Below are 7,887 nucleotides of genomic sequence, written 5' to 3' on the forward strand. Positions count from 1 at the left end.
GAACTGTTACTATTTAGTTAACTTTCACACTGTCTAGTGTTTCACTGTGGACATGTAGGTACTTTATAAAATAACACAGTCTTGTAGTATTGGGTAGCATATGCTGTGAATCCTACCACATGAAAGAAATCTATAATTAAAGAAAATGAGGCAGGAACATATAGGCTCTATCAGGTGGTAGCAAAAGCATCATAGTATTTGTCTACAATTGAAGCACCTTCAAATGTGGAAGCATACCAACAGAATTTTCCTCAGAAGTGAGTTAAGTGCAAGAAAGGGGGTCAGGAATCGCTGCTAAAGACACTTGAGAGAGCTGGGCAGAGGTGGAGCACGCCTTTAATCCCAGCACTGGGGAGGTAGTGCCAGGCAGATCTCTGTGAGTTGAAGGCCAGTCTAATCTACAGAGCAAGATCCAGGACAGGCACCAAAACTACACAGAGAAACCCTGTCTCAAAAGAATAACAACAACAACAACAACAAAATACTTGGGATCATCATTATAAGGGGCTTACACCCTGCACCAACTGTTGCTATTGAAGGCATGAAATGACCTACCTCCTTTGCAATATTTCTTCTTCACAAAACTTCCAGTCGAATGTTGTTTTCATTGTGGGGGCTAACAATTATGATTGAGATATGTATTTTATATCTTTTTCAATATGCTTGTGGTGTTACTAAAAAAAATCTTATTTTCCTTTATATTCTTTGTCTCATTACAGCCTTTGACAAATTGCCTGCTAAATAAATAAATAAATGAATGAATAAATAAATAAATAATAAACAAGTAAGTACATACATAAATGGGTATTGGTGGTGCATATTTATGAGAGACAGGCATGTGGGGGAAGTCAAACTGTGAAGACCGTTTTACTCACAGATCTCCCTGACCCTTTGAAATATCCTCAGCTGTTCTTAAAACCACAGGAAACCTATTTGTTTATGGAAGTGTGCCAGGTGTTTCTTTCTCATAAATTCATAATTGATTAATCATCATCCTCTTGAAAAATAAGGGCACTGCCATGATGAGAGGCTGCATTTTCCATTGGCACTTTAAATGGGTAGATCTTCTGAACAACGCACGGTGAAAGGCAGGGGGGTGAGGATGACAATAACTCCAAGTCAGATCTGGGATTTATTATCTAGTGTCAGTTTGTAATGTTCAGCCAACTAAACTTCACATCTACTTAATGGACCCCCCCCAATGGAGAAAATATGAATATGTTTTATTGTGGAATTGTGTCTAGTTTATTCTTTCAGTATAATACTGACTAAGAAGCAATGAAGCAAAACATTATGTTGCTGACACATGAAAAGATGGCTGTACTTTGGTCATAATTTCATATCACCATATTTATTATAGATAGCTCTGAATTAAATATAAATATGGACAATACTAAGTGGCATAAAGTCCATGTTAATAAATGACCATAACCTTCCTTGGAAGCTTCCAGTACTTATTAGACAATGGAAGATGGCCATGCCAAAAATGGAGAAGATAATAATGGTGTTGAGGCACTAGACAGTAGAAGAGATGAATGTCTTAGCTAGCCGATGTTTTCTAAAGCTAGATAACATCAGGTAAAACAACATGTACCTTCTGTGCAGAGTAAGAGAGCTTATTCATCATCAACACATAATAAAAGATCTGGGTGAATTTTTAAAGGGATTTCTTCTACTATGACCAGGGACAACAAATGGATTACAGATGAAGAGCTTATTGTCCAGATGACATCTTAAAGAGCATAAAGAAACCATTGAACGGAGATTATAAGCACAATAATAAGTATTTGTTAACTAAAATATAGTGTCCTTTTGTCTTATGTTTAGTATCATACTTCCCTTTGCAATCATCATTTATAGTTTATATAATAAGCCAACATAGATCAAGCATAGAATACTGAATTTTACAGATGGCCAATGAGTTAGGTTGACATACTTCAACACTTTCACTAAATAAATCAAGGTCTTTGAGTAGAATCATCATCATCTTCTTCATCATTATGATCATGATCATGTGGGAATCATCAACACATGATCTCTCACATCCTGGTTCTAACATATTTTTGTGCATCATACCATCTAATAAGCAGAGATAAATAAATAATTTGATCACCAAGAAAAGATGAGTTTGTTTGTGGGTTGCTATGGAGTAGTAACATAAAACCAAGGTAGGGGCCATACTTAAAGAGGAAAATGTTTCTGATGAGATTCTCATAATCCTGAGTTTTGTTGGGTACTTTGTACCTTAGTACAGTAAATTTAGAAAAAAATCAATGCACTGAAAGTCAAAATTATAAATGCTATTTTTATTGAATAACTGCCAAGAATAAAGGAATATTATATAGGTAACTTTCTTCATTTGATCAACATATACAGATTTATTGAGTGACAAAAGTTAGTTTTGTTGTCTCTGTTTATGTTTTGCTAAGCAATCAAAATTTTATGTAAATAACATTATAAATTGGAATATAAATATTTAGTAATTATAATAATTTCCTAGTATAATGAGATGTGGAATTCTGCTATTTCAACTAGTTCATATATTAATATACATTGCTTGTTTCTATCAAATTTTATTTATGTAAAATTTTAGAAAGTCACTCATTCTGAAGATTTTTTTTTTTTTGGTTTTTTTTTTATTATTATTATTATTATTATTATTATTATTATTATTATTATTTTATAACACCATTCAGTTCAACATAACAGCCACAGAATCCCCTGTTCTCCCCCTCTCGCCCACCCCTCCCCCCAGCCCACCCCCCATTCCCCCATTCCCACCTCCTCCAGATCAAGGTCTCCCCCGAGGACCGGGGTTGACCTGGTAGACTCAGTCCAGGCAGGTCCATTCCCCCCTCCCAGACCGAGCCAAGTGTCCCTGCATAAGTCCCAGGATTCAAACAGCCAACTCGATTTTTTTTTTTATCTCAAGGGAGAACTGAGTTTTAAGGTTGGTTGAAGCATTTATAGTTTTCTAATATTGTTTTTTTTTTTTTTGCCATTTAACAACCTGACATATTAAAGTGTTAGTTTGCTTTTCATATAGTATGTAATTTTAGAAGAAAGAGGAGCTTAACGTCATCTTTTACTGAACATGCTTCACAACTGGAAAACAAGATGGTAAAATTCTAGAATCACTGAGAAGAAGCAATGGGATCCATTTATCAGTGACAGGATAGGAGGACTGGATAAATCTCATCTGTAGCTTTGCTGTGCATTTGCTGTGTAGAATAGTTGCTTCCAAACTTTGTTCACACAGCATTCTACAGAACACTGGCCTCACAAAGTTTCATTAAAAAAAAGAAAAAAAGAAAAAAAAAAGCATAAACTTGGAAAATAATTTAGAACATGCCTATGAGATTGCAAAGTAGTCTCAGATATTAAATTACTGACATCACATGTTAAAATGAAGCAAACAAAACACTATTTTAAACAACACTTCCCCTGATGAGCAGCTTTTAATTTTAACACAAAGCAAGTACTTTCATCATATAGATCTCCAGTTGGGTTGAAATAAAAGTTATTTCTATTTTTGAAGTAGCATGTAAAATAAATTTAGTATTTTATGATTGTCTCAATACTTGTAGATATTTTCTTCCTTGCTAACAATAGTACTATCATTTTGGGTTTATCTTTAGAAAAATATAAAAGGTAGATTTCATGTTTCTGATGATTAATATTTTTAAATAATATTTTACTATTTGAGAAATTTATACAGTGAATTTCAATCATATTTATATATTTCCCCTTCATCAACTTCTCCTAGATCAATCCCAGGTCCCTACCCAGTATATTTCATGCTTGTTTTTATGTTTTTGTTTTCCTCTCTCATTCTTTTTTAACTAGTCCAGGCCAATTTGTATTGCTCAAATACTTTTGGGTGTGGGCACACCTGGAGAATAGTTGATCTACTAGGGTCATACTCTAAAAGAAAACTGATTTCCCCTTCCCCACCTGGTGTTAAAGCCAGTTCAGCTCTGCTAGGTGTAGAACTTCAGGCTCAATTCTGAACCTCTGTGCTGTGGGAGGATCCTTCTACATGCTGTGAATATGTGTTGCTCTCATTGGTTGATAATAAAAGCTGATTTGGCCTATAGGTAGGCAGAATAAGGCTGGGTTGGAAAGCCAAACAGGGAGACAGAGAGAAGGAAGGAAGGAATCAGTAGATGCCAGCCAGCCACAGACGAAGCAAGCCACAAACCATGTGACAAAGTATAGATAAGAAATATAGGTTAATTTAAATGTAAGAGCTAACTAGTAATAAGCCTGAGCCATCAGTCAAAACATTTGTAATTAATATAAGCCTCTGAGTGATTATTTGGAAATGGCTGCAAGACAGGGTGGGACAGAGAAAAGCCTCCACTTACACCTCTGTGCTATATATACTTGCACAGGTCTTGTGCATGCTGTCATAATCACTGTGAATGTATATGTATAACTTCCCTTGTGTGGTCCGAAAACACACCTTTTAATAATCTATTGTGTCTGGCTCTTAGAATCTTTCTGCTTTCTCTTCCTCCATGGTCCCTGAGCCTTGGAGGAAGGATGTGATAGGAATGTCCCATTTAGGGATATGAATTCTAGTGTTTTATTTTCTGCATGTTGACCAGTTGAGAGATCTTTGTATTTTATTTGCCATTTGCTACAGAAAGAGCCTACTCTGTTAAGGGCCAAGAAATGCATTCATCTATGAGAATTCTGTGATAAATTCTAGGCTAAAATGGGCCAAAATAGAACTTGTAAGAAAAAGAAACACAATTTACTCTTTGCATATCTTAAAGTAAATTGATTTCCATTTTTATTTCCTAATTGATAATGTTTTATATTTTACCAACACATGTCACCTCTATATTTTATGTTACAATATTTATGATATATATTAGATTGTATTTGGAAAATGTGCTATGGTAATTTATAAATCAATTTTTGTTTATAATTTTATGGGTCTACTGGAAAACAATTCTCACCACTTTATAAAATTTTAAAACACGTATGTAAATTAATTTTTTAATAACAGAGGGAATAAAGTATTTGGTTGGAACCCCTGCTTCTCCCTGCACAAACTGGGAAGCCCATTTTGCTCTACTTCTCCCAACCCCATCTACACTGAGAAAACTCTGAACAAAGGAATGGCACACAAGTGCCCTCCCAGGGACCTAACTTTTGACCAAACTTGGGCACAGTCCTAGCTCCTCCTGGCTGGCAGATCATCAAACCTCTCCTGAGGTCTATAAAACCTCCCTGCCTTAGCCTGGGTGTGCAACTTCTCTGGCCCCATTTTTTGGGACCTGTGAACCTGCCTGGGAGCCATGCCCAGTAAACCTGCATTTATCTATTTTTTTTTATCTGGTCTGATCTGGCCTTATGCATGGGCAGAAACAGACCATAAGGAATCAACATCTTCTGTCCCGATAAAATAATTGAAAACATCATGCTTAATGCACAGATTTACTGAGTGTGAATTATTTACTATAAGGTTTAGCTGTAACTGTTGATTCAGAGGCTTTAATGTAAAGAAAATGAAGCCAGTATGGTGGCACATGTCTATAATCACACTTGAATTCCAACACAGCAAAGTCACAGAGGGGTGGGTCTGTGTGTTCAAGGACAGCCTGGTCTAAGTAGTGAGTTTCAGTAAAGCTATGGCTACATAACTGGACTGTCACAAAACAAAACAAAACAAACAAACAAACAAAAAGGAAATGAAACAAAAAAAAGAACAACAATAACAAAAAAAAAAAGAAAAGAAAATGAGCCAGGAGATGTCTAATTTAACTATTTTAGGTATCTTTAAGCATTGTTATTCTGACATGTAGTTAATATAATTTGTTCACTATGTTTATCATGCATGTGTTCTTTGCATCTTTCTATGTATTGATGAATTAATCTTCTCATAAACTTCATAAACAATATGAAGTGTTTGTTTCACCTTGTGGAAGTCCTCCCATTTCTCAAACAACATGAGCTGAGTTACTTTTCTGTTGTCACTCAGCAAGTCGATACTAGATTCAAGATACATAGTCTACAGTTCTCTAGTTCTATATCTGTTCTCAGAGTGCTCAATTACCCACCAGAGAGCAATGACAAATATTAGCAGTGATTTATGGTAAATCATTAGCAATTGTTCCACTATACATTTATCCCAATGAAAGCTTGCCTATTTAGGGGTTACTACCCCCACTCCCACCTTGCTCTTAAGAAAAGATCCATTGTAGATGTCTGCATAATTGTCCTAATTCTGGAATTTCATCAGACATACTGTTAACAGTTGGGCAGTATGCATTGAGCATCACCTTTCACATTACAGAAACAACAAGAATAATGAGAATGCTGTCTCTTGCTCATCCATTTTTAATGGATTTCCCTATTTGAATCATGTCTTGTCTATTCATTTCTAAGGGGGCTATCTTCCTAATTTTTTTCTATTACACATCATATCAATATTCTGTTTTTCACAGTTGCTCCGTGGCCTAACACTACTTCCTCCTTTGATTCTATAGTCGGTGTGCAATAACCTTAATGTTAGAAGAGCATAAATGCACGGACTCCTAGAGTTAGAACAAGCATTCAACTTCATTAGACTAATATAGACTTCTCACTGTTGTTGGAATAGGTGAGATGGATGGTTATGTAAAGATTTCTTGGTCTAAGTTTCTATGACTTACAGAATGCAGAAAGTATTTTGGGTCCAAATTCTTACATTAGAAAACTCTCCCCTGAACCTTGGCCTAAAGTTGCAAAGGTAATGATTATCTATCTTGGAATCTCTAAGTATAAAAATATAGATGCAATCATTTTGATTTTGGAAAGTTAAGATGTTACTACTAATTGCAACCAAGAGATTAAGACATGAAAATGGAAAGTGAGTTTCTTGGAAGCATGAAAACTGAGTTGGAACCAAGGTTTTGATCCTGGCTCTAGCATTTCTTCTACCAGCCTTGCTGTTTAACAAGTTGCCTTTAAACAAAGTAACTTCAAACAACTGTTTTATATTTTCTCCCATTTTGTCAGTCAGGAATTTGGGAAGAGCTTGGCTTAGTAGTTCATGTTTTTCCCACAGTAGGAATCAAATATCAACTAATGCTGACTAAAAGTCATGACCTGAAGTTTTACAGGAATTGTATATCCATGGTGACTCAATCAACTGATGGTAGGACAAGATGTCATCTCTTTCTGGGCACTAGTATGGCACTTACACATGACACCTCCAATATCAAGGGGTCTAAACGGTTGGGTATCTTTTTAATGTATGTTTTTTTTTTTTTTTCACAGTGAATATCCCAAGAGAGCCAGCGGCAGACTATGAAGCCTTTAAGAATGGCCTTTGAAATTTATCTGCATAATTTTCATCCCAGTATATTACCTTCAGGATTCACAAGCATTCACAATCTTGCCCTGAATCACAGAAAGAATGTATGGAACCCACATTTCAATATGAAATTTAAACATTTGCAATGATAGAACTACACAACAAATAGAAAACCCAGGCATCAGAGTTCAGTTTGGTCCACCCTATTAAATCCTAACAGTCTTGAAAAATGTTATGAAATTCATTCTTTTCCTATGTCTTCCTTGACAAACATGTATTCACTTCTTGTAGTGAAACTAAGTGGATTGGGTAGTCTGCAAGGTTTTAGATAATTAATATTTGAGCCTTAGCTGCATACCATCTATTAAAATTCAATACCATTTAATATTTCTATAAGAAAGATGGAGCATAAGTACTGTGAATCCAGCTGTAAAAACAAAGCAACAGCAAAATCAAAACACGTCTGCAAATTTAGGTAGAAGAACAGAAGCACAAATCTGTGGTCAGGAATATCATCAAGTGCTGTATATAAGTAAGGAATATGCAGGGTTAACTCCAGATGTACCCTATTGCATAAG

General features: G+C 35.4%; 1 long non-coding RNA gene across 1 annotated transcript in view; it reads left to right on the forward strand.

Moving 5' to 3' along the window:
• Positions 1-7,539, forward strand: part of LOC121821759 (uncharacterized) — a 31,939-nt gene extending 24,400 nt beyond the window's left edge. Inside the window, exon 3 of the long non-coding RNA XR_013043600.1 lies at positions 7,273-7,539. This is a non-coding gene — a long non-coding RNA (uncharacterized LOC121821759). The remainder of the gene's footprint in view (positions 1-7,272) is intronic.
• Positions 7,540-7,887: the final 348 nt, after the last annotated feature.

The sequence above is a fragment of the Peromyscus maniculatus genome, chromosome 12, assembly GCF_049852395.1.
Source record: "Peromyscus maniculatus bairdii isolate BWxNUB_F1_BW_parent chromosome 12, HU_Pman_BW_mat_3.1, whole genome shotgun sequence".
In the NCBI taxonomy this organism is placed as follows: Eukaryota; Metazoa; Chordata; class Mammalia; order Rodentia; family Cricetidae; genus Peromyscus; species Peromyscus maniculatus.